Source organism: Ptiloglossa arizonensis, chromosome 6 (genome assembly GCF_051014685.1).
Source record: "Ptiloglossa arizonensis isolate GNS036 chromosome 6, iyPtiAriz1_principal, whole genome shotgun sequence".
NCBI classification, from domain to species: Eukaryota; Metazoa; Arthropoda; class Insecta; order Hymenoptera; family Colletidae; genus Ptiloglossa; species Ptiloglossa arizonensis.
In genome coordinates, this window is record NC_135053.1 from 17,284,074 (window position 1) to 17,309,928 (window position 25,855).

Below are 25,855 nucleotides of genomic sequence, written 5' to 3' on the forward strand. Positions count from 1 at the left end.
TTTGGTAGTTTTAATTGTGCGGCTCTGTGAGAAGATACCAAGATCACTTCTGATCTTTTGAAAACCACTGTTTCTTTCTTTTGTGAAAGATAGAAGAGATTGCAAAATATATAGAGAATTTCAAATGGTGGATTTTGTAATATTAGATATTTTTTACGAGAAAATAACATGGCGTACTTGCTAACAGTAGACTATTTTTTATATAAATTATAGAGAATATTGCAAGAAATATAGAAAATTTTAAATGGTGTACTTTCTAATGTTAGAAATTTTTTACGAAAATTTCAAATAGTGTATTTTCTAATGGTAGACATTTTTTTATAAAACTTTCTCAGGGGGAATTTCTAATATTAGATACTTTTTACGAGAATTTAACACGGTGTACTTGTTAATATTAGATTATTTTGTATATAAATTATAGAGAAGTTTTCAAGAAATGTAGAGAACTTTAAATGGTGTACTTTCTAATGTTAGAAATTTTTTACCAAAATTTCAAATCGTATATTTTCTAATATTAGACGCTTTTTCATAAGAACTTCTCATTGTGTATTTTCTAATATTAGAAATTTTTTCCTAAGAACTTCTCATTGTGTATTTTCTAATATTAGAAATTTTTTCATAAGAACTTCTAATGGTGTGTTTTCTAATATTAGACACTTTTCCACCATGAAAATATTTAGAATAAATTTTCAAAAATCGCCACCTCCCTCCAGGCACATCTTATACACAAATTATCCTAACTCGTCACATTCCAGTGCTCTATTTGCAGAACGTATAGAAATCTCGGTTCACCGATATTAAATTATCACCAGCAACAACCCCCGATACGAAAAAGATAATACTCCTCCACTTAACCGATTAAGTACAACACCGGTAGGATCGTTCGAAAACAGAAAAATTGAATTCGATGATTAATGGAATGGTTCTCGTATCCGCGGGCCGTCCATTAATAATTTTAAACGATGAAATAATGTTTTCGCGGCACCTGGATCTACACGGTTATGAAGCGTTGCAGCTACAAATATGATGCCGCGAAGGATATAAATGGTTCCGAAAGCCCAGCAGGGATTGTGAACCGTGTCTGCACGAAGGAAGACAAACGCGAACCGGATCGTGGAAGACAAAAATTACACGACTCGGAACCAACGAGCAAAGGGACCGGCGATAATGATTAGCCGAATTGTACGTGGACTCGAGGGTGGGTTTTCGGAAAAAAAAAGAAAAGATGTAAAAGAAGAAGAAAAAATAAAAAAAGAAAAAAAGAATTGAAGGGACGAGAAAAAAACGAGGGAAGAGCTCCATCAAACGAACGAGTTACTCCGAGTGCAGCCAGTCTCGAGGCTCGAGATAAACCCAGCTCGTTTCCACGATCGGAAACGACGTTTGTCCCTCGTAATCGAGGGAAAATGACTCTTCCAAGGGATGGCTAGATCGCTGGGAGTCTGGTATTGGTTTCAAAAGGAGTCGAAAGAAACTGGAGCGGAGACAACGCTGTTGGCGTGTCTAGCACCGACACAAACGCGTATTAATTAAGTTGGGTTTTAATTAATACGGAACCACCCACTTCGACCGCGAAGTCTCGCTTAGGACCGAGCATCCCTTTAAACTGTAATTACGTTTACGATACGCGTGTCGGCGTACATCCGTCGGCACCTTGTGCCTGCGTCATCCCCTTTATTCTGTTCCTTTCCGCAATATGCAACCGTGTATACCGGGTGGTACGGTTCGATCGTATTCACGCGCGTGTGCATCGGATGTCTACGAACAATGTGGGATTTAATTGGGATGTTCAATGGGACGCGAGTAAAATTGTGATTTTGGATGGAGGTTGAGAAAAGAATTTATTATTATCAATTAGGAAATTGAATCGCGGGTGAAATTGTTGTATTATAAATTGTATAGGTGGTTGAAAAACGAACTTAATTTTTTTTATTATTATTAACACTAGATTTACCAACTAGTCGAAATGACTAGTCTCGACTGCTTTCGTGATAAAATTTACTTTAAATTCCATGGCATGTTTTTTGAAGATTTTTTTATTTTTTTTATTTTACACGTGTGATCGATTATATAAATTCTTCTTGTTTTTTATCGATTGATTTTTTTTTAGATATGTATGAGGTATACATTAATGTTACGAAATCTATCGATAGTTCTAGTGTTAAACGTCCAATATTGTTTTTTTAATGAGGAAAGAGTTTGATTTATTATTGTTAAATTTGTAATATTATGTTTTTGGGTGACCGAGAAGGGAAGTTCATTTATTCTTATCTTTATAGTGAAGGTACTGGTGAGCGAACGAAATGAAAAATTCGTAGATTTGCAAGAGTTAAAGCGGAGGTGAGAAACCTAACCTCAATTATTACTTAATCGGTGTAACTTCGATCGACGAAGAAATATTTTTTTACAACTTTACCTCGTTGAATTATAAAACGTTCGTATCGATTTCTGTTGGTTACATAAACCAATATTACTTTTCATCCCCCTGTATAGGACGATCATTACAGAAAAAAGTATTATTTAAATTATTCTTCTTATAAAACATAGACTGTCGTGTTGAAAAAGTTTACGCATCGTGTCTCGATTAAAATATACAAGTAACAATCCCCTGTAAAGTTAACCGGTTAATATTTACGTAATTTGAAAAGAAAATCAAAATTTGTTACACAAACAAATACCGTAGAAATTTTACTACGATTCCTACAGCAACCTAAGAAACAAGTGTCTCAACTTAGCCACAACTTAGGTGCAAACCCTAACCAATTAATTCCAGCAAGTCTATATATTCGTTCCTTGGTAAATATAAGATCCATAAATAATTTACATACCTCGTATTTACGTACCGTATATATTTTTCCAATTTCTCAAGTTTCTGCTTAAATCGTTCGAATTTGCCCACGGTTAACGAGAAAGTATGCAAAGCTGATTCGAAGCTTTCGAGCGGAAACGTATTCATGGAAGCTGGGCGCGAATATCCGCAGCAAGGATCGGGCGCCACGGCCATGGTAATAGCGAGGGACAATAACAATAACTATAATCGATAATCTGTAATCCGGCTGATATCGTAAAAGGCGGCGGTCCCGATGGAAATGGAGGAAACGGCGCGAGCGCGTAAGAACCGGGGAAAATTGTAACGAGCGCGGCGTGTAACGCGTTTCCACGCTAACGTGGTCGTTTCCCATCGTGTACACGTGTACACGTTCGTTCGCGGAAACGCGCGAAATTATCTCGTTCCCGCAGAACGGGGCCACGTTCCTCGCGTTAACCGCGATTATTATATCGCGATCGAAATCGCTCTTCGACGGGACCTTAGGCGAAATCGAGCTTACTCTGCTCGCGACGCGACATCCGCTCGAAAAATTTTTATCGGAACAAATGTCTCGAACGACGAACAAGGAACGGATAACTTTGTTCGGTTACTATAAGAGTTGAAAAATCGAGCTTAGTCGATCGTATTTATTTGCCATCGATGTTAATATTTACTGGAGAAGAAATGGGGAAGGTTTTGACGGAAGATAATTTATTTTTTATCTGTTATTCTCTATTTGTTGAGAATTTACTAATTGAGTATTTTTCTTTGCTTTAGAGTATTATTAAGAACAGTGGAAAGTTTGTATATTTTTGGAAAATATGTAAGAGACGGTTTGATGAATTTTATCGAAGTTTAGGAATATTAGATAATCTCTAGGGGGGGTGATATGTTTCAAAATGTTCGAAATATTTAAAAACGTTGTTAATAATTCTGGTGATGAGACCTGGATTGAAGAAATATAATAGAATTATATTGTGAAAATTTTCGTTTGGAAAACTAGAATCCTACTGCGAAAATTTGATTCGAAAAAATAGAATTTTACTACAGAAATTTGATTTGATAAAATAGAATTTTACTATTGAAATTCGGCGTGGAAAGAGTGAATTCTACTATAAAAATTTAGCTTGGAAAAATTGATTCCCATTGTAGAAATTGGGTCAGGAAAAATAGAATCCTACCCTGTATACTTTCCATGTTACCCCCACTATTTGCTATATTTTTAGTTCCAGAAACGTTGACCCAATTTTTCGAGGCACGAAAATCAAAGCATTGTCTTCTTGATAGAATCTTGATAATCTTTTCCATTTCTTCCTTCGAGTCGAATAACCATCCTCGAGATTATTCCTTTCATTTCTAGAAAAGGTGAAAGTCGTATCGACGGATAAAAAAGGAAAATTCAATTTCTCTTCGCGAGCCATTTTCAAACGATACCACAGGGAGTCCTCGAAACCTGACACAATATTCAATTGCAAGCTGCGTGTCTTACGATCCTATCGACGGTATCGTACAACTACAGTCCGATTGCTTTAGAAGTTGGCCTAAGTACTGACTAAACACTGATTGCCGAGTCTTGATCACTTCGTGAGATGTTCCCCGACTGGAAACTGAATAGGAACTGATCTGCCACTTAAACTCCGCTTTTCTGACGGTATTAGATTGCTCAATTCCGTCCAGTAAAGTATATTTTCCTCCAATCTCTGAACCAGTTCTCCACTGAGACCCAAAATTCTAGAATATCGAACAATAGGCGTTGCGTGACCATAGAGTGTAGCGAAACGAATCATCAGAAGTGATATGTATTCAGTATAGTCAGTAGATTGATCGATTCCATTTGACAAGTTGTATTTTTCTTTGATCTCTGAACCAGTTCCTCAGTGAGAATCAAAATTTTGGAATATCGAACAGTGGGCGTTCCGTGACCATAGAGTGTAGCGAAACAAATCATCAGAAGTGATATGTATTCAGTATAGTCAGTAGATTGATCGATTCCATTCGGCAAGTTGCATTTTTCTTCGATCTCTGAACCAGTTCCTCAGTGAGAATCAAAATTTTTGAATATTGTATAGCAGGCGTTCCATGACCATAGAGTGTAGCTAAACGAATCGTCAGAAGTGATACGAATTTAGCGTAATTAGTAAATTGCGAATTTTACGCATCGATCGCGTACGCTAGTACGAAATAGGTATGCAAAATGTACACGGAATGTATATTACTTTATAAATTAATATAACAATATTAACAATTTTGCATAAGTGCGTATTTTCCATACACGTTTAACATATTCATGCTTTCGTGAGCTGTAAATTCATAAAATACATAGTTTACTAATTATACTCCATTTTGTTTCTATATACATACACATTTGAAGAGTCTTTTAGCGAAATTTCCGCGTTACGCTTAAAAGTTCTACAATATTAAAGTTGAGTTTGACTAATCAGCAGCTTGTACTCACGCTCGTGGATTTACTATTACGAGTGCCTTAATACGGTGGAAATTATCGTTAGTATCGTTCTTAAAAATAAAAAATACAAATTCGTATTTTGGCGCACAATCTGTTCAATATTATCGTTAGTATTGTTAAAAAAAATAAATACAAATTTTGGCGCACAATCCTCCCGAAATTATCGTTAGTATCGTTCTTAAAAATAATAAATACAAATCCGTATTTTGGCGCCATATCTTTCCGAAATTGTCGTTAGTGTCGTCGTTAAAAAAAACAAAAAATAGTAAACATATAGATTTCGCGCACAAGCTTCCCCTGCATACCGAGACTGGCGATAAATTCATCGACGGTGCTCAACCCTTTCTCGCCCCGAAAGGAACTTTAAAGAGCTCGAACGTCATCGCGGATGAAAAGTTTCGATTCAAAGAGCGGTGCTCGCTGAAAGTGGCGTACACCAGCGGGGGGACGAAAGCCGCAGAAACTTCGACGCACTTATTACCCACTCTGCTCTCGCGCCACCACGGCGACCAGAGGTGTTAAAAACGAGTTTTCTATAAACCGTCGTGGAACCAGGGGCTCCCTGTACGAAGGAGACGTGGCTGGGATACCCTCAAAGGGCGTCATAATTGTCCGGGAACGAAGGTCTTTCTCGAGCTTTTTTGCACGTTCTCGCGTGACCGCCGCGCGCGCGATGAAGCGTAACCTCTCGCCCAAAGAAACGTGAAACGAAAGAGCACCACCACCAGCGTTATTTACAGACGTTCCAGAGGTCACAGACGCGACCATTTGCCGCGAGATTATTTCAAGAGCAAGATGACCAGGAGTGTCCTTTTTCGGCGATTTTACACTACGTGAAGTAACTATTTGCTCAATTCTGTCAGGTCCGATGAAAATATAAACTTCGTGTTACGAACAGTGAACGCGTTGACCAATTTGTCGTATTGAAAAATATTCGATAAATTCTTCAAATGGCAGCGTGAAGAGTAGAAATATTTATCGATGTATTTTGTTCATTTTTGTAGCAATGCTCGAGCTAGTAACGTTACTTAAAAATTTACTAGTCGTGACTTCGAAGCGCCGGTCACCGGTGACCACCGGTGCCATTCGCATTAAATTCACCTAACCTTGCTTATTTGCTAAATTTTCTCGAGAAAGATATTTCGTGACATTGTTTGTTTCTTCTCTTCGATTTTCGTTTCTGGAATCGGAAAAATGGCTGCGATTTTAGAGCAAGGTCGAACGAGGTACACATGTACCTGTCACAGTGTCACGGTGCGGTCCCGCGCCAGCGACACTTCGACAGTGTGCACCGTAGACGGTTCGTTCCAGCGATTTGCGAGCGATGTTTCGCTCGCCTTCCAACTCCCCTATTCTCCACCCATCCCCCTCCCTAGATATCCTCGACGACTTTTCCGATGTTGGGAAAAAGAAAAGCAGCGTTTCCTTCTTTCCAGCGGCAGTCTCGTGCTAGTTTCAAACTGGATTTCGTGCTGTGTCTCGCGCAACTGCTCTCGAGGGCTCTTCCTTCTGTCGTCTCTCCCTGCCAGCCTCCCTCCACCTACCAACTCCACCCCTCCCCCCTCCCAGCGAGGGTGATCTCGTTGCGCTCGCGCGAGAATTGCCACTCGTGACTTTGCATACGTTGCCGCTAACGCTGCGAAAAATTCAACGCCCGTCATCGCGACTGAAGACGTTCCGCCTCGCCCCGCTAAGACTGGAATCCGTTTTGCATTTATGAACTCGACGGTTAAGCAAATACCTTGTGATCGGGTGTGAGTTCGTTGTAAGTTGGAGCTTCGGTGTGTAGCTTTTTAAGGGTGTCGCGTGTTGTCGATAGCTTTTTCCGATACATCTACTGTACGAAGCTCGAAAAAATGCACTTGAATGTTTTCGCGATAATTACGTTGTCACGCGATAGGAAATATTGATTGATAACGAACTGGATTCTGAGAATTCTAGTAAGAATTTGAATTCCATCTACGTGCATTCTTTTCGAGTTTATAATGTAGCAATATTTGTATATAATCTAGTCGAGTGATTAGAAAAGATGGTACACCGATAAATAAACAATAATTTTTGTAGGTCTCGCACGATGATGGGCATTACTAACGGGTGTTATAAATTCTGACGAATGGAAGCGTTCCTTCTAGAAGTAAACAACTGAGCTCCGCGCTATATCTAAAGCTGAAATCCATCCCTATCATTTTATGTCACCTGACAGAGTGAGGGTAGACTTCTCTCCCTCGTATCGAGTTGTGAATTTTTCAACTCCAATTATAGTGTTTTCTTTTTGCTAGACGAAATTTGACACTGACTTTACCGTCCAGAAGAGTGGGGGGTAGAATTTTTTCCACGCGACGAGTCGTGAATATTTGAACTCCAATTATAGTGTTTCTTTTTTTCTTTTATTTTCCATATCCGGAACCACATGGAATCTGACCTAGACTCTATCACCCAGAAAAGTGTGGTGAATTTTTTTCCACGAGTAGTAAATATTTGAACGCCATTTATAGTTATATATATTTATCATATATTTCCTTTTTTTTCTTTTACTTTTCGTACATCGAACCACACAGAAATTAATTCTGATCTTATCGTCCGGAAAGAGTGGGGGAAGAATTTTTTCCACGCAACGGGGAAAAGAATTCTTTCCCTCTGTTTTTACTCTCCGTTTCCCGAAACGCGCAAAATTCTCACGAGACTCTCCTTCTCGCCGGAAGTCTCTTCCTCGCAAGATGGTAACCACGGGGCCCGTGTTAATAAAACGGAATTGCCGAGGCGAAACCGTCTGTTTAGATGGTTCGAAGGATTTTATATCAGCGATAAAACCCAGCGCCTACTCCAAAGCGGGGTGGGGTGACGATAAAACGCTCAATGTCCGTGTGGTCCATTGTAGAAGATTATATTACTGTCTTTTCATTTAATAACGTCGAATAAATTTCAATTTCCGGTTGCTGGTTCGGTCGTTAACTCGTTGACTGGCGCGGCCGCTCCCGGGCCCCCTTATCGCGCTGATCTTTCCGTCTGCGCGGAACTATTACATCTCGCGTTTACGATAATTTCAGCAGCGTGTGATCCCCCCATCCGGAACACAATTTACCAGCTACTTTCTCGCGTAACGATAAATTTATAGAAATACTCTCGAACGCTCGAAAATGTCCTTTCAAAAGTTCTATACTCGTTTTTCTTGCTCTACATTCTCGACGTATTTTTTTTTTTTATTGCTTACGAAATATTTTCAACGCTTCGACTCGAATAATAGAAGTCTACGGAAACGATACTGAACGATCAGTTCCATCGAAATTGGAACGAATAGGAGTGTGCAACCAGTCGACGATAAACTGCCATACGAGGAAAAGTTTAAGTAGACTAATAAAAGACACATAAATTTCAACGCGAATAAAATCCGAAATTGACTGGGATGAGATTTATATTACTTGACATCCACTTTTATAGAAGCACACTTGCGAGGAGAACAAACTTCGAGATTCTCGAAAGCCAACGAACCTAGTTTCCGAACAGTCGCGACCTATATATCGAAACTGGGGCCGTTTCGCGATACTACGGCGCTTCGCGAACTTAGAAAAACTCGTATTCACCGATTATGTTCGCCAGTTCCAGAAGTGGTGCCCAAAACGCGTTTAAAGTTTCCCACGAGAACGCGACAAAACGATCGAGTCGAATCGATCGAGCGAGACTCGAACTCGGATCGTGTTCGTTGTACCGGTCTTACAAGGCTTTATTAAAGGGTGAGTAAAATGATATATAGTTTCAAAAATGATTTTGAATTAGTGCCTCCAGTCAAAACCCAAAAAAAGGTCACACCATATCCTCCCATGTAATCAAGTAACTATTATCTCGAATCTACTTCTCAATTTTGAAAAATAAACTAGTCTTGAATGCCCACTCCTCCTGTGTGACAAGTATCTGTAATAATACTACAAGGTGACCTTGAAACGGTGCCCCAATTCGAAATAAAAAAATATCACACTATGTCCTCTCCATAAAATCAAGTATCTTTCGCCTCGAACAATCTTCTCTGTTTTGAGAAACGAACGAATCAAACGATGGTGCCCTGTGTTGCCCCCCTCCCCCCTCGTATAACAAGCACCATCGAGACAATAACTCTGCAGGATCGAAGAAACAACAAATTTATTTCAAACCTCGAATGCTACAAAATAATCTCTTAAAAAATCACCGTTCCCCTGTCATAATTATTCAGAAGGGGTACGCCCCCCAAAATCCAGATAGATAAATCCCATTACAAACACTTAATGAAATCGAAACACTTAACGAAATATCTTTCGCCTCGAACGTTTTTCTCTATTTTGAGAAACGAATGAGTCAAACAATGGTACCCTGTGTTGCCCCCCTCCCCCTCATATAACAAGCATCATCGAGACAGTAACACCGAGGATCGAAAAACCTACAAACTTACATCAAGTTTCGAATGCTACGAAATAATCTCTCAAAAAATCACCCTCCCCCTGTCATAAGTTCTCAAAAGGGGGTACACCCCCCGAAATCGGAACAGAGAGACATGGATGACGGGCAATTAACGAATCTCGGTTAAATTTCGATCGTTGGACGAAGAGGTTCACAGTGTTCGGTTCGCATCCCGTGCCCGGTGGAATTTAATTCTATGAAGAGAGTGGGGGGCGGGGGGTAGGGGACGAGGGGGTTCCGTCGGCGTCTCGTGATCGATTGCTCGAGACTGCGCCAGTTCCGAACCCTGCTTCTTGCTCTCGTCAGCCCTGTTACACAAACCCACAGTAGACGTAGGTGGCCGCACTTGCACACGTGCGGCCCCCTACGGTGGAAGGGGGGCCGCGTGCATGTGAAGACGTCGCGACGCGACGAGCAATCGATTGACACCGGTGTCCAATGAACGGGACGGACCAGGGGCGCGACTCGACTTAACAACTTTATATTGTTACCGACGCGTGTGCTCGTTGCTTTCAGGCGAAGGTCCGTGCGATCTCGCTTCATCCGGGGCCACTCGACGCGCGCCCCCCTCGCGCGGTCGAGTGTCTACGGTGGCGGAGAAGGAGGGGGGGGGGGGGCAGAGGAACTCGAAGTACGGCGGAGGAACCCGATGGAACACACCGAGACGTTGCAACGAATATTTCGAGAAATAGGAAGTCGGTAAATAAACAAACGAGTTGTAGTGTTTTCATAATGTACAGCCCCCCTCCCAATGGGGTACACAAAGATCGAGGATTGTATATTTTCTCAAATATTGTCGACAACAATATTCGAATTACATGTATTCGTAGACCGAATTGTATTTTTGGAAATAAGTGCTTTTTGGTGCAGGAAGGGGGGCAAGAAGACTTTTCAAGGTCATCGAATTTCTTTCCATGGGAACTGCATGTTTTTGAGTATATAGGAGTGTGAAAGAAAGAAAGTTAATGGTAAAAGATGGAGAAGCAGTGGAATAGTAAAAGTAGTCTAAGAAAATGCACGAGTTATAGCGTTTTCCTAATATATAGCCCCCCTCCCCCTATGGGGCACATCAGTATCGAGAATCGAATATTTTTCCAAATATCGTCGATGCTCTGTTGAAAGTGTTAGTGTAGAAAGTTGTGTTTTTGGAACGAAGATACTTTATCGTGCAGAAAAGGGGGGGGGGGGGTATATTTTTCAAGGTCAAGTTTCTTCCAAAGTGTATATTGCGAATGCAAAAGCAAACTAACAGTGAAAGGTAAACCTACATGTGTAGACTATGCAAATTGCAAACTGGTAGATAAGTACTTTCTAGAAGATACATCCAAGGACACGTTTCAAGGTCACCAAGTTTCCCCCAAAAAGAACTATTGGGTTGTTCGGAAAGTCATTTCGTTTTTTTGGTGAAAATGAAACACGATTTTTTTTAGAGTGTATAAACATTTTATTAAATTACATATTCTCCATTTTCATGAACAACCCAATATATATTTACCAATAAATACGAGTATAAAGGAAGAGGAACACGAAAGAAAAGTAACTGCAAAAGGTACAAAGATGACCTGCGTGCAAATAGCAGACGTGTATCGGTAGAAGTTAAGATTACTCAAAGTTTCAATACTAAAAAAAAAATACTATTAGCAATTATTGCACCCGAGCGTTCCACCAGCCGTTTCGAATCATCTTCCGAACGACCATACTCCACGGAAACATGTTTCCCGAACGAATCCAAATCCTCGAAGTGTAATTACCCGCGGTAGGAAATATCCGAAAACTCCATAGAAAAAGAAAAAGAAAAAGGAAAAGAAATAAAAAATTCCCATCATCACAATCAGTCCGTAACGGGCAGCGGTGTTCCCTGACGCGAGTATTCGTGTAATTATACCCCGCTGAGGAGTATCCAACGTACCGGAAGTCCTGCTCCCCCGCCGTCGAAACTTCCCGAGAGTCAAACTACCGGCGGCTTTCGCTCAAAATATACGACCGTTTAAACGTCGAAACTTTCAGTTCCACGCTATCGATCTTTATATATGTATTCCGCGGAGCAGGCAAAAAACTTTGAAATCACGTCAGCCGTTTAGACAGCCGTCAGAGCCCGGTGCCCTCCCGACCGACCAATCGCGTCGCCGCGCACGGAGCGAGCCTCGTTGTACGTACACGCCCTTGCCTCCTTTTAATCCGGCGAGTGGAACTCCCCGAGCGTCTGCGGAGAAAATTCGAAAAATCGGCTTCCATGGTCGCGGGCACGGATAGCTAGCCCCGATGGAGACTACCAGTTGTGGAGTACGAGTAGTAGGAGGGGGGGTCGAAGGGGCGGAGGTCGTAACATTTCGAGGTGCACTCACGCGGGCCGAGGCGTTTAGATAAGAATCAAATATCCCAGCGATACTCGCCGCGGCTGGCTCGATTATCATTTTCATTCCCGCGCGGAAGGAAACGGCGAATGGAATCGGGGCGAGGAAAACCGTCGAGCAACGCGGCGGGGTATCGACGTGGCGAATCGCGCTGGCCAATTACGCCGCGCCGTGGCGTAAATAAAAAGCAAATATGCCGATTGTGGCCGCGGCGAAACCGTTTACCCAATTGGAGCGCTCCTCGTCGTTCCAATAATCCCTGTTTGCCGCCCGTTGGATATCCACGCGCGCTCGACAACGCCACGCGATCGCCCGTGCCCCGACACGCACCTCACCGCTGGCCTTTTTCCATCGGAAGATTATTTCGACCGTACGGCGGATATTTTTTATCGGGCACGCTCCCGCCGACCGCGTGGTGTTTTTAAGCGTATTTTTACTCGCGGTACTTGGCGAATTTTTATTAGAATAAATTCGAATAAAACCCCCTACGAAAAACGGGACGGGGGAGGAGAGGAGGGGTGGATCGTGGAATTCATCGGGGAAAATATTGCGCGTCGAGTTCGATTCGTCGAGAGGAAAATTGAAAAATGTAACGCTTCGTTTTTATCGTTTTGTTTTTTTCCTTTTTCTTCTTCTTTTTTTCGTCACGGAGTGGGGTTGGAAAGTATTTCTCGGGGGGAGTCTTCCATTTTCGCAGCGGATAGGAAATCTGGTACGTGGAATTCGACTGAGTTAGGAACTTGAGAGGCAATCGATAGATATATTGTTTAATGTGTTTGCGATACCACTGATGGATTAGGACACTTGTGGTGGGGGTATGTGAAATTGTTGGTAAACGTATCCAAATGTCTCGAAGAAATGTTCCTCGCTTTGATATTTTAGGGTGGAGGTGGACTTGTTGGAAATAAATATCAAGAGTGTCGCGAAAATAAACATTGTATATGACACGACCGTTGTAAAATAATATTTAAAATATCGCATCGAAGAAGTTAGTCGACGAAAATATAATGTATACGGTGAGAACCGTTCGAATAGTCTTCACTATTTCTTTTCGATAAATATTTATGCACGGGAGGGTGTTTGTTCATATATACATGGAAAATTTAAATCTTCCGTGAAGTGACCACGTTCCCGCGTGTTTAAATTTATCTGTGTCACTTTCACGGGAATCGGTCACTTTATTTTCAAAACCTCGTTCAATGGTCTGTATTATTATCGCTTCCGGCGGCAAGTACACAGAGTGCTTCGGGCGGTGCTGTACAACCGAGCAGAGTGTGATTTCACGGTGTAAAAATATATCAAAAGTGTGGGATGGAATTTTCGAGGGAATCGATGTTGGAAATCCTCTCGTGTGGCGCGCAGCGCGCGACTAACGCGTCTGACCGTTGCCCGTTACTTCCACTTGCGTTGGTGTTCATAATCATTAACCGAGGTATCACCTATTGTTCGTTGATCTTACTATTTTCCAACTAGTTAGAACCGGATAATACCACCGTCAATAGGTTACTAACGCCGAGTAGAAATAACGAGTCACGGTCAGACAGTTGTACCGAGTAGCCCCAAAAATATTCAAAATCGATTTTCTCGAACACCATCGCCCCTATCGAAAAATTCTATTGCACATTTTTCATTGGTTACTACTCAAGGAATCTTGTACGGTAGGTTAGGAACGCGAAGTAGAAGTAACAAGTCATTGTTAGACAGTTTTACCGAGTAGCGCTCGTGCCCCAAAAATATTCAAAATTGATTTCCTCGAACACCATCGCCCCTGTCAAAAAATTCTATTGAACATTTTTCATTCGTTTTTACGCAAGGAAGCTTGTACGGTAGATCAGGAACGCCAAGTAGAAGTAACAAGTCATTGTCAGACAGTTTTACCGAATAACACGTATGCCCCGAAAATATTCGAGACAGATTTTCTCGAATTCTATCGCTCCTACAAAAAAATCATACTCCACATTTTTTATTCATTTTTACACAAGGAATCTAGTATGGTAGCTCATGAACGCCAAGTAGAATTAATGTGTCATTGTCAGACAGTTTTACCGAATAACACGTATGCCTCGAAAATATTCGAGACAGATTTTCTCGAATACTATCGCTTCTACAAAAAAATCATACTCCACATTTTTTATTCACTTTTACACAAGGAATCTAGTATGGTAGATCATGAACGCCAAGTAGAATTAATGTGTCATTGTCAGACAATTTTATCGAATAGCACTCGTGTCCCAAAAATATTCAAAATTGATTTCCTCGAACACCATCGCTCTTATCAAAAAATTTTATTGAACATTTTTCATTCGTAATTACGCAAGGAATCTTGTACGGTAGGACATGAACGCCAAGTAGAATTAATGTGTCATTGTCAGACAGTTTTATCGAATAACACGCATGCCCCGAAAATATTCAAAATTGATTTCCTCGAACACCATCGCCCTTATCAAAAAATTTTATTGAACATTTTTCATTCGTAATTACGCAAGGAATCTTGTACGGTAGGTCATGAACGCCAAGTAGAATTAATGTGTCATTGTCAGACAGTTTTATCGAATAACACGCATGCCCCGAAAATATTCGAGACAGATTTTCTCGAATGCTATCGCGCCTATAAAAAAATCATACTCCACATTTTTTATTCATTTTTACACAAAGAATCTTCTACCACCCTGTCTGAAATACCTCGTACAAGACAATCGCACGAGACTCGAGTAAAACTCGCGTATCGATCGTTCGGAGCATTACTCGGCGGAACTCGTCGTTCCTGAAAGCGAGTTCGATCCCTTTTCACCATTATCTTGGTTGTTTCCTGCGCTATAAAAGAATCTTACGTCGCACCGTTGACTACGCTTTCGATTGAAAACGGTGCTCGTACTTGGCTGGATAAATGGTCCCCTGTACCTTGACGTTAAATATCTCGTAAACCATAAATTCTGGGGGCACGAAACCACGATCACTGGTTTCCGTTTACCGAGCTCTATCGTCGCGACTACCATTTCCTTGTCATCCGTGGAATCTGCGCGCGGATATCGGCCATTGAAACTTCAAACTTGTTTTTCGACATTACGAACGACCCGCGACCCGATCCAAGACCGTGGAGACGATCCTGGTCATTTAGTCGGCTCCTGGTGTAATCAGGAAGTCGTACTGTTTTTTCACGAGGCCGTGGAGCATCGTCGATGGTCGGCCGTGAAGTTTCCACGAGAAAATGAAAGGAAAATTGAGTGCGCATCCGTAGAGGTGCGGGGAAGAGGCCCTTCTGGCAGTTTCGCGAATGGGCAAAGTTTCGAGATGGTTAACGATTCCCGAGGGCCGTTGAGACGAACCGCCATAGTCCCCGAAACGGGCTGAACGCGCGTAATTGCGGAATCGGAATCGCGCGGTCGATTCGCGCGCAATTAATATGCTCTGTGTGCGAACGCCTGTTTGCTATGCGAGCGTTTGCACGAGCATCGAAACGAATACGGGATACGACATTGGACTACAGTCAGGGACGGTCGTGACGTCGCTCCTGAGGATCATCCGCCATATTGTTTCCCTTAATAACAGTTCTCCGTTCCATTTTCCCAAGACGAGCAATATTTTATTACGAATAGAACGATTGCTCCAAAATCGTACTAGTTACCCTCCAATATGTAAGAATAATAAATAATTCGTATTTCAATAACGAAATTTTTGAATTATTCTTAGCTGTGAAAAAAAATTAACAAAGACGAAGACGTTGCAGTATTTTACCAAGAAAAGAATACGGTTTAGGGGTGCACCGAGTCAAATTTTATACAATATTTTCTTCGGTAGAGAAGATAGAGAAAAAGTTTGTTTAACTATTTTAGGCAAAAGTCAATTATCTTTAAGGTTTGTTTAAGACGTTTTCTCAAATTTTTAGAAATAACGGATGCAGGTGTATCGAAAGAACTAAGCATCTACTAGGAGTAACTTAGTTATTCAATCTGTTTGTAATATTTACAATGATCTCTACAACTGTGAGAACGATTCATTTTTATACACGATCTATTCAAATGTATCGATATTGTGACGAATTGAATTCCAAAAGAATTATACCAGAATCGAACGAAACGATTGCCTCAAAGTGTCCTTCCGTGCAGCACCCGAACGAACAATTAATCGCGTCACGACAGGCGTCGTGGCGCGTAACGCGTTCGTTTGTACGCAAGCATACTCATTTCGAATATCATTTCATCGCCGCTGAATGATCCTCTCGATTTCTCCGCTTCAACGTGCCGTCAATAGAACACTTTACCAGCGATAAGAGAGGGAGAAATTTTATTCGATCGCAAAACAGAGGAAAGAATATCCGATCGTTGGAAATTCTCCTTTCGAATGTTGTGAGATACTTGCACGAATGTTGTGAGAAACTAACAAACAATCGTACGTCGTAAATTTATTGAAAAGTCGACGTAGTCATCTTAAGCAGTACACATCTTAACGTGACACCTTGGTGTTGAGACACTATCTCGAGAGAATAATAGTCACGATATTAAAAAAAAATGTTGAAACTGTAACACATAATTACAGCTTCTTTGTAAAATGATTGCATCACTTCTACTTTCACCATTTTTTATTTGACTTTCGATACAGTATATCCAAAGGGTTTCCACGTTGAAAATCCCCTTTAAAAAATTCTTCTTCGAAACGTAAAAACTTCTTCACTTACCCCCTCTGAAATATATACACATTATTTACATTTCATTTACATCCATATATCGACAACGAATAATTTCTTTATTCTGTATTCAGAAACGTGGAAAATTCACGAGAAAGAAGCTCATTAATCTCTGAATCACGATTTCTGTATTTTATATAATTAAACTTAGAATTAGTATGAAAGATAATTAAATATTCTCCATTTACTAAAAAACGGAGTGTCCTTTGGTCGTTGGTATCGCAACAGTCCTTGGAACGTCTCAATGTGTCCGGGATCGAATTTCCCGTGTCTATGGTTACGGATCTTCGAGTTCCGCGAAAGGGGGGGGGGGGCGGTGGCGAGATATTTCGAAAATCAAATTCTGCGGGTCGGAGACGTAACGAATGCAATTTAAGGGGGCAGCGTCGCTCGAAAGTTACGGCATAGGAAATCCTCTGCAATCAACTCATTACGGACTTCGCTAAATCAATTCTTCGTCCCGCTTCGCGAATCGAACTCGCCGTCGTCGATGCTCGAGGCTCGCTGCAATCGGCAGAAACTCGAGGAAAATCGCGAGTTTTTCAGCACGGAGCACGGAACGAAGGAGAAACTTTTTCGCTGTTGGAATATGAACGAACGTTCGAGGGTGTATTTGCGTTTTAACGCTGAGAATCCTTCGGCGCAGTGTTTGCCCTACGATGGTACCGATTGGTAATTGCCTGTCCTGTCGAACACTCGGTTCATTTATTTGCATTCAATACTCTGTTAATTCGCGAATATTTCCGGCTGGTTATATAAAACTAATGAGAACGAATCTTTAGAAATTAACCGGTCAGAAGTTATCCGACGAGATCGGAGGAAAAGTTTCGATCGATTTTCAGAAATTTAAGGAACGTTTTTACGTGTTCTTGGTTTCAATTAATAGTCCGGGTATAATATTTATGCGATAGATCAGTCTCGACAGTGGGGATATATTTGTATAGTGGATCGGTGTGAATAGTCATTGATCAATATCAACAGTCGAGACATATTTGTGTCGTAGATCAGTATCGATAGTCCAGGTACATTTATATCATAAATTAGTATCGCAATCGCTGTTGGAATAATTCTGATGCAACTGACAAAACGAATGGCACAAATTAGAGTACTTTTACAAAGGTTATTGAAGAATTGACGAAGGCACTTGAGTTTATTATTGTTTTATACCGATTTGTCTCAATTGGTAATTAATTGAAGGAATTCCAGTGAATAAATACATTTCTGGAGAAAAATAATTGTGTATAAATAAAAGTAACTTAAAAATCGTCTGAGGAATCATTATTTAATGTTTTACGTAAACGAGTAGGATTATCAATGCTTCCACAATCCTCGAAGAATTATACTTACTATTTTATATAAACGAGTAGGATCATCAGTGAATCCATAACCCTCGAAGAGTCATTATTCAATATTTCACACAAATCAATACAGTCATCAATGAATCTATAAATCTCAAGAGCTAACTAACAATAAATGTTAACGTTTATTAATCACGAATGCTAAACATTTTCGCACCCTACCCTAAAAATGATCCGAGGAATCATTATTTAATGTTTTACGTAAACGAGTATGATTATCACTGCTTCTACAACCCTCGAAGAATTATACTTACTATTTTATTATATATAAACGAGTAGGATTATCAGTGAATCCATAACCCTCGAAGAGTCATTATTCAATATTTCATACAAATCAATACAGTCATCAATGAATCTATAAATCTCAAGAGCTAGCTAACAATAAATGTTAACGTTCATTAATCACAAACGCTAAACATTTTCGCATCCTAGCTTTACCCTCGAGAAATAACACAAGAAAGTAAGTAAAGAACGTTACACTTGATAAACTCACAAAAAAACAGGTAAAAAACGTTACACTTGATAAACTCACAAGAAAGTAGGTAAAAAATGTTACCTCGAGGAATAACAAAAGAAAGTAGGCAAAAAACGTTACACTTGATAAACTCACATGAAAATAGGTAGAAAATGTTACCCTCGAGAAACAACAAAAGAAAGTAGGCAAAAAACGTTACACTTGATAAACTCACAAGAAACTAGATAAAAAATGTTACCCTCGAGGAATAACACAAGAAAATAGGTAAAAAAACGTTACGCTTGACAAACTAGCAAGAGAACAGATAAAAAAAAGGTTGTATGGTGACAGATTCACCGATCGAACGATTCACGAAACGTTGACGATAATTCCATAACCTAAAAAGGGACACCGAAGATTCCCGCCAAAAGTGATCGCATGGCGAATTCACGGATCAAAGTATCCGAGATTACACGACCAGCCGCGCGTTCGAGCACGTAATCCCCTCGTTTCGCGTTTCGCAATTCCACGAGCCGAGATTTCGTTGTTTCCCTAACGAAGGAGAAACAAATTCGCCCTCGAATCTCAAGGGGTGGGGAGAAACGCGGGGAAGAAAATACGAGCGAAAGAGAGGGGACGGTGGAAATACTCAATTTCTTGAAATTACATCGGAGGCGGATTCTCTTTCACGCAGATCTCGTTTCTTGGAATCGAGTCTCGACCTTGACTGAACCTCGGTGAACTTACGAAATGGCGGCCAAACGAGGCCGCAATCCCTCTGTAATTAACCACGATCGTTCAACGATCAATTTAACGTTCGTTTGTAATCGATTCGAGGAAAATCAGCGATCTAATTACACGCTGGGAGGTTATGTATGTCGTTGGTTTCGACGTGGAAAATGGCGACCCGGTCCCCCTAACGACCTCTGCCGTTGAAAAGAAACGATACACGGGGCCGCCGCCATTTTCTCGCAATCGTATCGAGGCCGCGGGTACTCGTCCCTGCGTTTCGCGTAAGTTTCGTCGGTCTCGACGTCATAAATTAAGAATTTAGACGGCCTGGGGAATCATAGTAAATCAATACGTCCTGGGGGCATGGTTTATTGACTGAACGTGATTTAACTTCCGTTCGTTGCGGGCTACGGTGATAACCTCGATTAGAATTGAATGCAACGCGCTGTGAAGTTATTTCTTCGCTGGCCATCAATTCCACGGGCTTCGTTGACCCGTGAATTTTTTTGTCGAACGTTTATAAATTTTATTCCACGGTATGATTAACAACCACCGAGTACAATAATCGGGATTTACACGCTAGCGATGTAACGATGTCAATGGTGGGTGAAATTCTTATCTGGATGAGAATCTCGGTGGATAAATCACCATCGATTCGAATTATCCAGCGTTGTTGCATCGCGTATCGACGAAACTCAACGTTCGCTTTTATCTTTTCTCTTGTTTCTATTTCTCTCTTCGTTTCCTCTTCTATTCGTTCTCTTCGTTTCTTCGCTCGGAAAATGGAAAAAAAAATTGATTACAACTAGGGCGAGCGAAATCTAATTTATCCGAGGTGAAATTATCTTCGACATTCCATTCCGTGATAATTGTGATAATAAATGTGAGAATCGTAACGAAGAAACGGGAAGATTCTATTCTTAAGAAAATAAAAAAAATGTTCACGAGGAGAACTAGTTACTTGTAATTTATTCGACGAGGAATTTTCGATATTTGTTCCCTAATAATCGTAACAGTGTGGAAATCAGAATAGTGTAAAAATATCCGCAAATTTATTAAACAATTCTAATTTCCTCCGAAAAGAAGGGTTGCAAAATTTAAAAAAAACTATCTATATTCGTTCCCAGGAATCTAATAACTCAGTAATTTATCTCAAGGAAGAAACGAATTCTCTGTTACAATTACCTAAAAAATTGTATCTTAGAAACGACTATACTCCTCAAAAATTAAAATAAACATATATCGAGGGATTAATCTCCCTCGAGTTTCCAGATTCTCTGAATCTCTGCCTGTAAAAGAAATCTCGTGCAACGTTGTTTCCCTAACTACCGAAACACCGTGTGTTTCTTACGAGGGAGTACCCAACTGCAACGGAGCAACGACGATTATAGTTTCAACAGATGAGGCGTTTCTCACGATTCGGTGGCCCGTCGTGTTAACAGGGCGGTAATTAATGTTATTAATACCAATTCTCGTTAATTCCGTGGCGCATACCGACCTTCACGGTTTCATAATATTTCCTTTCGTACGGAAAATTCGCGTCGGTTGTTGCACTGGCTGGAATCCTCACCAGACTGCAGACGAAAGGTTTGTTACGTCCGCGTGGAACGTTGAATTTAACCTCTCCACCTAACTCAACAAAGACCAAAGCGCCGCGACGTTTGCGTACGAAACGCGGGATGGTTGAATTTATCCTCTCGACTGTACAGTTCGGGCTCTCTCTCTCTCTCTGTCTCTCTGTCTCTCTGTCTCTCTGTCTCCGTACACCGTGTCTCCGTCTTCGTTACACGCGGTAATTCACGCGCCAGTCGTTTACATACTTGGAAGTATCTTCCAGAACGGTTTTGTTCCAACCGCGCGGAACGATGGTCGTGGTGGAAATTCCGTGAAATAATCGAGAACAGTTGCACCCCTTCGAACGAAATTATCGCACACGCGAATTACGAACGCTTCACGCGGTTATTCGACGGTTTCTCGCGGTTTTATGTCTCGTTCCGTGACGACTACGGTCGCGAGTCTTCACGAATCTGACTTTTAACCCCCGAGCGTTAAAAGTGTGTAAGTGTGAATTCTAATAATTTTGTATTCGGTGTAAAAAAAACATTAAAGCGATTTATCACGATTAAAAAGTAAAATAGCGAAAAGTAAATTATTATTGCATTCTATGATACTCTTCTCGGTACGAATTTTCTTTCTGAACGTTCTTTTCAAGTAACACCATACTTTACAAATAAATTCAACCCTTACGCTTGAACAACGTAATTTGTTTCGCCAATTACGAACGCTTCACGCGGTTATTCGACAGGGTGAGTTGTTTAAGGGTAAGGGTTGAATTTATTTGTAAAGTATTGTGTTGCGTGAAAAGAACGTTTAGAAGGAAATTTTTGATCAAGAAGAATATTATAGAATGTAATATGAATTTACTTTTTGCTATTTTACTTTTTAATACAAATACGTCGCCTTAATTTTTTTCTTTTGATACTGGATACAAAATTATTAGAATTTACGAGGGTCGAAAATTAAGAATCATTGATATATGGTGTATATATGTATTCTACGGTGTTATAGTTTCAACGATAATATATAGTTTATAGTTATAGTTTTGTAGTTTCGAACGATCGTGGTGAGCGAGTTCTGTGTTTCGTCTCGATAAAAATATAGTAAAAAATAAATTATTAGATCGTGCGTTAGTTTTTGTATCGACAATTTCACGTTCGAGACAGATTCTTACGAAACGAATAGTTTATGATTTATACTGTATTGGGAGGACGCGACGGGTCGAAAAAGACCCGAGAAATGGTCTAGAGTTCAAGGAGGACCGGTTCAAAGTAGCGCTGCATTTTTCGAGCATATCATTCTTTCGGAGCAGAGTACCGAAGGGAAGCACGCGTCACGGTGATCGATGGTAAATATAAATCTCGTGGATCGTGGCCCCTATTTTTTATCAATGGAATGGGTAAACGAATAGCCCCGAGTGGAGTTATTACCCTTGAATTATAAACGATTATCACGTTTATTCGTTGTCGACGTTCTTGTTTGTATTTCGATCGCGTGAATTTTTTTTAGAAAAGATTACCAATCGCGAAACTTTCGAAATTGTCGAGTCGAAACACTCGAGAACAATTCTTCGAAAACTCAAGCTCCGTAGAAATAATTTCCCCGCGATAAACAAATAAAGAAACGATTCTCTTCGAAAAATATTCTCCCTCGAAGATTGTCTCTCATACGTTCATTCTACCAGAGAAAGTGACAAAGGTATTTTTTTTAACAAACAAATGAAAAAAGAATTCCATTAGACACGTTCTGATAAAAATCAGATAAATTTTGTCGACGTCATTTTAAAATCATTCTCTTCGCATCGTGCTTCCTCCGAATTCGAAAAATTCCATCCAGGTGTCGAGTAACGCATCGAGTTCTCACGAATCTAATCGCATAAGCTACCGACCTCTGGGTCAATCTCATTAACAAAGGATACCACCAGTTACTATACAGTAGCACATAACTGATACTACACAGTGCCAATTTACCCACTCTGCAATCACATTTGGAGTTTAACTAAGTAACAAGTTCCCAACGGGTACACCGTCTTCCTCCTGGAAGTTAAAAGTCGGATATCTATTATAGAAACATTCTAGAGTCGAGTCCCTCGTTAAAGTCACTGTTTAATCTTCCCGGTAGTCACGGCTCTGTCTCCCCGTAGCTCATAATTTGGTAATTTGGTAATCGTCGGCGAACTTCCGAGAAGTTCGGGTCAAGTGCTCCGATTAATCACACATTTCGTTGTCCATATAATCGGGGCGTTAATCCAACGTTGAAGCAAAGGACCCCGGTTTAATCTTCCATCGCTTGTACTTTCATCTCCTTTTGATCCACAGTTTGACCATTTCATAATCATATTTGAAACTCGCAGGAGCCACAATCCGGTCTTCCTATTAGTCACAGATTTGCCTTTGCGTAACTTAGCTAAGCTAGACCGGTCGTAGCGGGTCCGAAGTAACTGCTGAAGTAGCAGAGAACTTTCAGAAGCGCGCAAACTAATTGAAGGATCATCTAACCGAAATGAATCATCCTTCAATGAGGTATTCGATACTTTGAGAATTCTACCTCGATTCCACGAATTAGATACAGAGTAAACGTATGTAGAAATTGAAAGAAACAAAGCTTGTATATAAATAATTGCGATCAACGTTATCGATTGACCAGTGCCAGTGTAAGCGTGGGTCTAAATAGACCCGTGGCAGCACCTCGCACAAATATTTCGAATAGAAATTCCATCGTTCCGTCGTGCCTTTCTCGATTTCCAAGAAGGACTCTACTGACAAGACAAGGGTCAATTCCTCCGTCCTACTAGTAACAATTTTCAAAATATATCACAAACATTCCCAATAAATAAAACTCCTGTTAATTTCACTACACGTACGCAAGAAACCAGAGAACACCTAAATTATCGAGTTGCATCGATTATTCTAACTTCAATTGGGGAAAAATAACCTACCAGGGAGAACTCGCGTCGGGTCAAAAGAGACCCACGCTCGAAACTCAGAGTTCCCAATCTCTTAACGATGACTCAAACCCCCCCTAATTCTACACGAACAACGTTATACCTCGGTTTCAGCGAGATCCCCCCTCCCCCCACCCCTCTTCTATAATCCAATTGTTTCTTTTCCAACGTAATAAACGTTCGTCCCACCGGAGGTGTTTTCCACGCTTGTCTCGAACACTGTACAGGACGATTCTTCGCAAAAACTCAATTTTCCGGGTTGCACTTCGCGCACAGCTGTTAAATCCAACCCCACCCCCACCCCCACCCCCGCTCGTTTACGTTCCGGCGCCATGAGCGTAGAGGCGCGATTACGTGCAAGCTCGCGCGCGGTCCTTTCCCGTTCCACTTTTCCTTCTGTTTTTTTTTTCGAAGAACTTTTACCGCCGTGGTATGTATCGGGTGGCCGTAACCACGAATCACGAAACACGCCATCGTCCAGGAGAATCACGGGTTCCACGGAGGGATGTACGCTCGAAGGAACTGCAAATAGACGGGCCGTGCCCTTTTGCAAAGCAGCACGATACAATAAAAAGGAATCCACGCGGTTACGGTTCCTTGCGGGGCGGAACGCGCGATGGTGAAAAGTTTCGGGCCGGAAGTGCTTCGGATACGAAGAGTCGTAAAGAGAGAGGTGGCGGGGGTGGGGTGGGGTGGGACGTGGGGGGCGTAATCGTGACCCACGGAAACGGTATCGTCCTTCGGGCATCATAAGCTGCTAAGAAGTTTGCGAATCGCCACAGGAGGTTCCTCTTTAAAATTGCGCTGCATTCTGTCACACGAGAGGGTGGATAACTTCGAGGGAACGTAAATACAATGGAGGGGGGACGGTGGTACGCTCTTGGAAGTACATAATGTACGGGTATGTAAATGTAGAAGTAGCGTATTCGTACCTTGCGTCGTAGAGAGTACCGAGAGTAATTTGAACAGAGGTTTCTTCTCTCTGTGTCCCGAAACGAGGAAAAGTGTATCGGAAAACTTTATCGAGATGTGTTGGGAAAATTGTTTTTTCAAGTAACTGATTTTATCTGTGACATTGATCCAGTCTTTATCGATACATGTGGGAAAATTTGTTGTTCAATATAATTGGTTTCGTTGGTGACACTTGGTCGTTTGAGGGACCTACTGTACGCACTTGGAAAGATTGCATTTGGTGTCACATGGGAGTTTTAGTCGTTTATGGGTCTCTTTGGACAGGAATATCCATGTATATATGTACCATATGCTTCAGAGAATGATACCTAACGGTGTAGGGCTCTCTGTAACTCCAGATGCATTCTTCTGACTCGCGTACTATACATAAATGGAACTCGACTCGTATTCGATGTTTAACATCGAAAGAGCAAGTTATCAACGTTCTTTGAGCGATCTGACGAAATAAAAACAAACTTAGGCTCGTTGATGTAATTTCAATGCGTAATGACGTTTTTGTGCACATTTTCTGAAAATGTTTATTTCCACGTTTCGGATCAATCCGGCGGTAAATGTCAACCGAATGTTCGAGCGACTCCTTTTAACGAATAACGCGAATAAACATTAATAGTATGAATCAGCTCGTTAAGACGGTCGTACGGGTCCAACGTGATAAAAAGAGGCGCGCGGTGGAAGTTATAGGTTGCGTTTCCATGTAGTCAGCGAAACGGTACTTTTTGCCGGCATCGTTGCGGGGAAAGTTGAACCTTTTCAAACCATTAACCTTTTCCCGTTGCCATTTTCTTTCCACCAACCGACTATGGAAATATAACCCTTTTCAGTAGCGCGATACAACCGCCACTGAATGTAGTGTGCGGACTCCTATAGGCTGCATTAAACATCACGTGACGGCAGTCAAAACTGCACTCGATAGTAACCAAATGTTCGTAAAGAGCTGTGTGTCGACTATATTTAACTACCGATGCTTTGAGGCTGTTGTACACGCCCTCCTGTTGAATTATACGTTCCCGTAGCTAGAATTTCATCGGTATTGAATTAATTTTGTTTCTCCTCAAACGAAACTGCGCTTCAACCGAATACATTTTACGATTCGAATCCT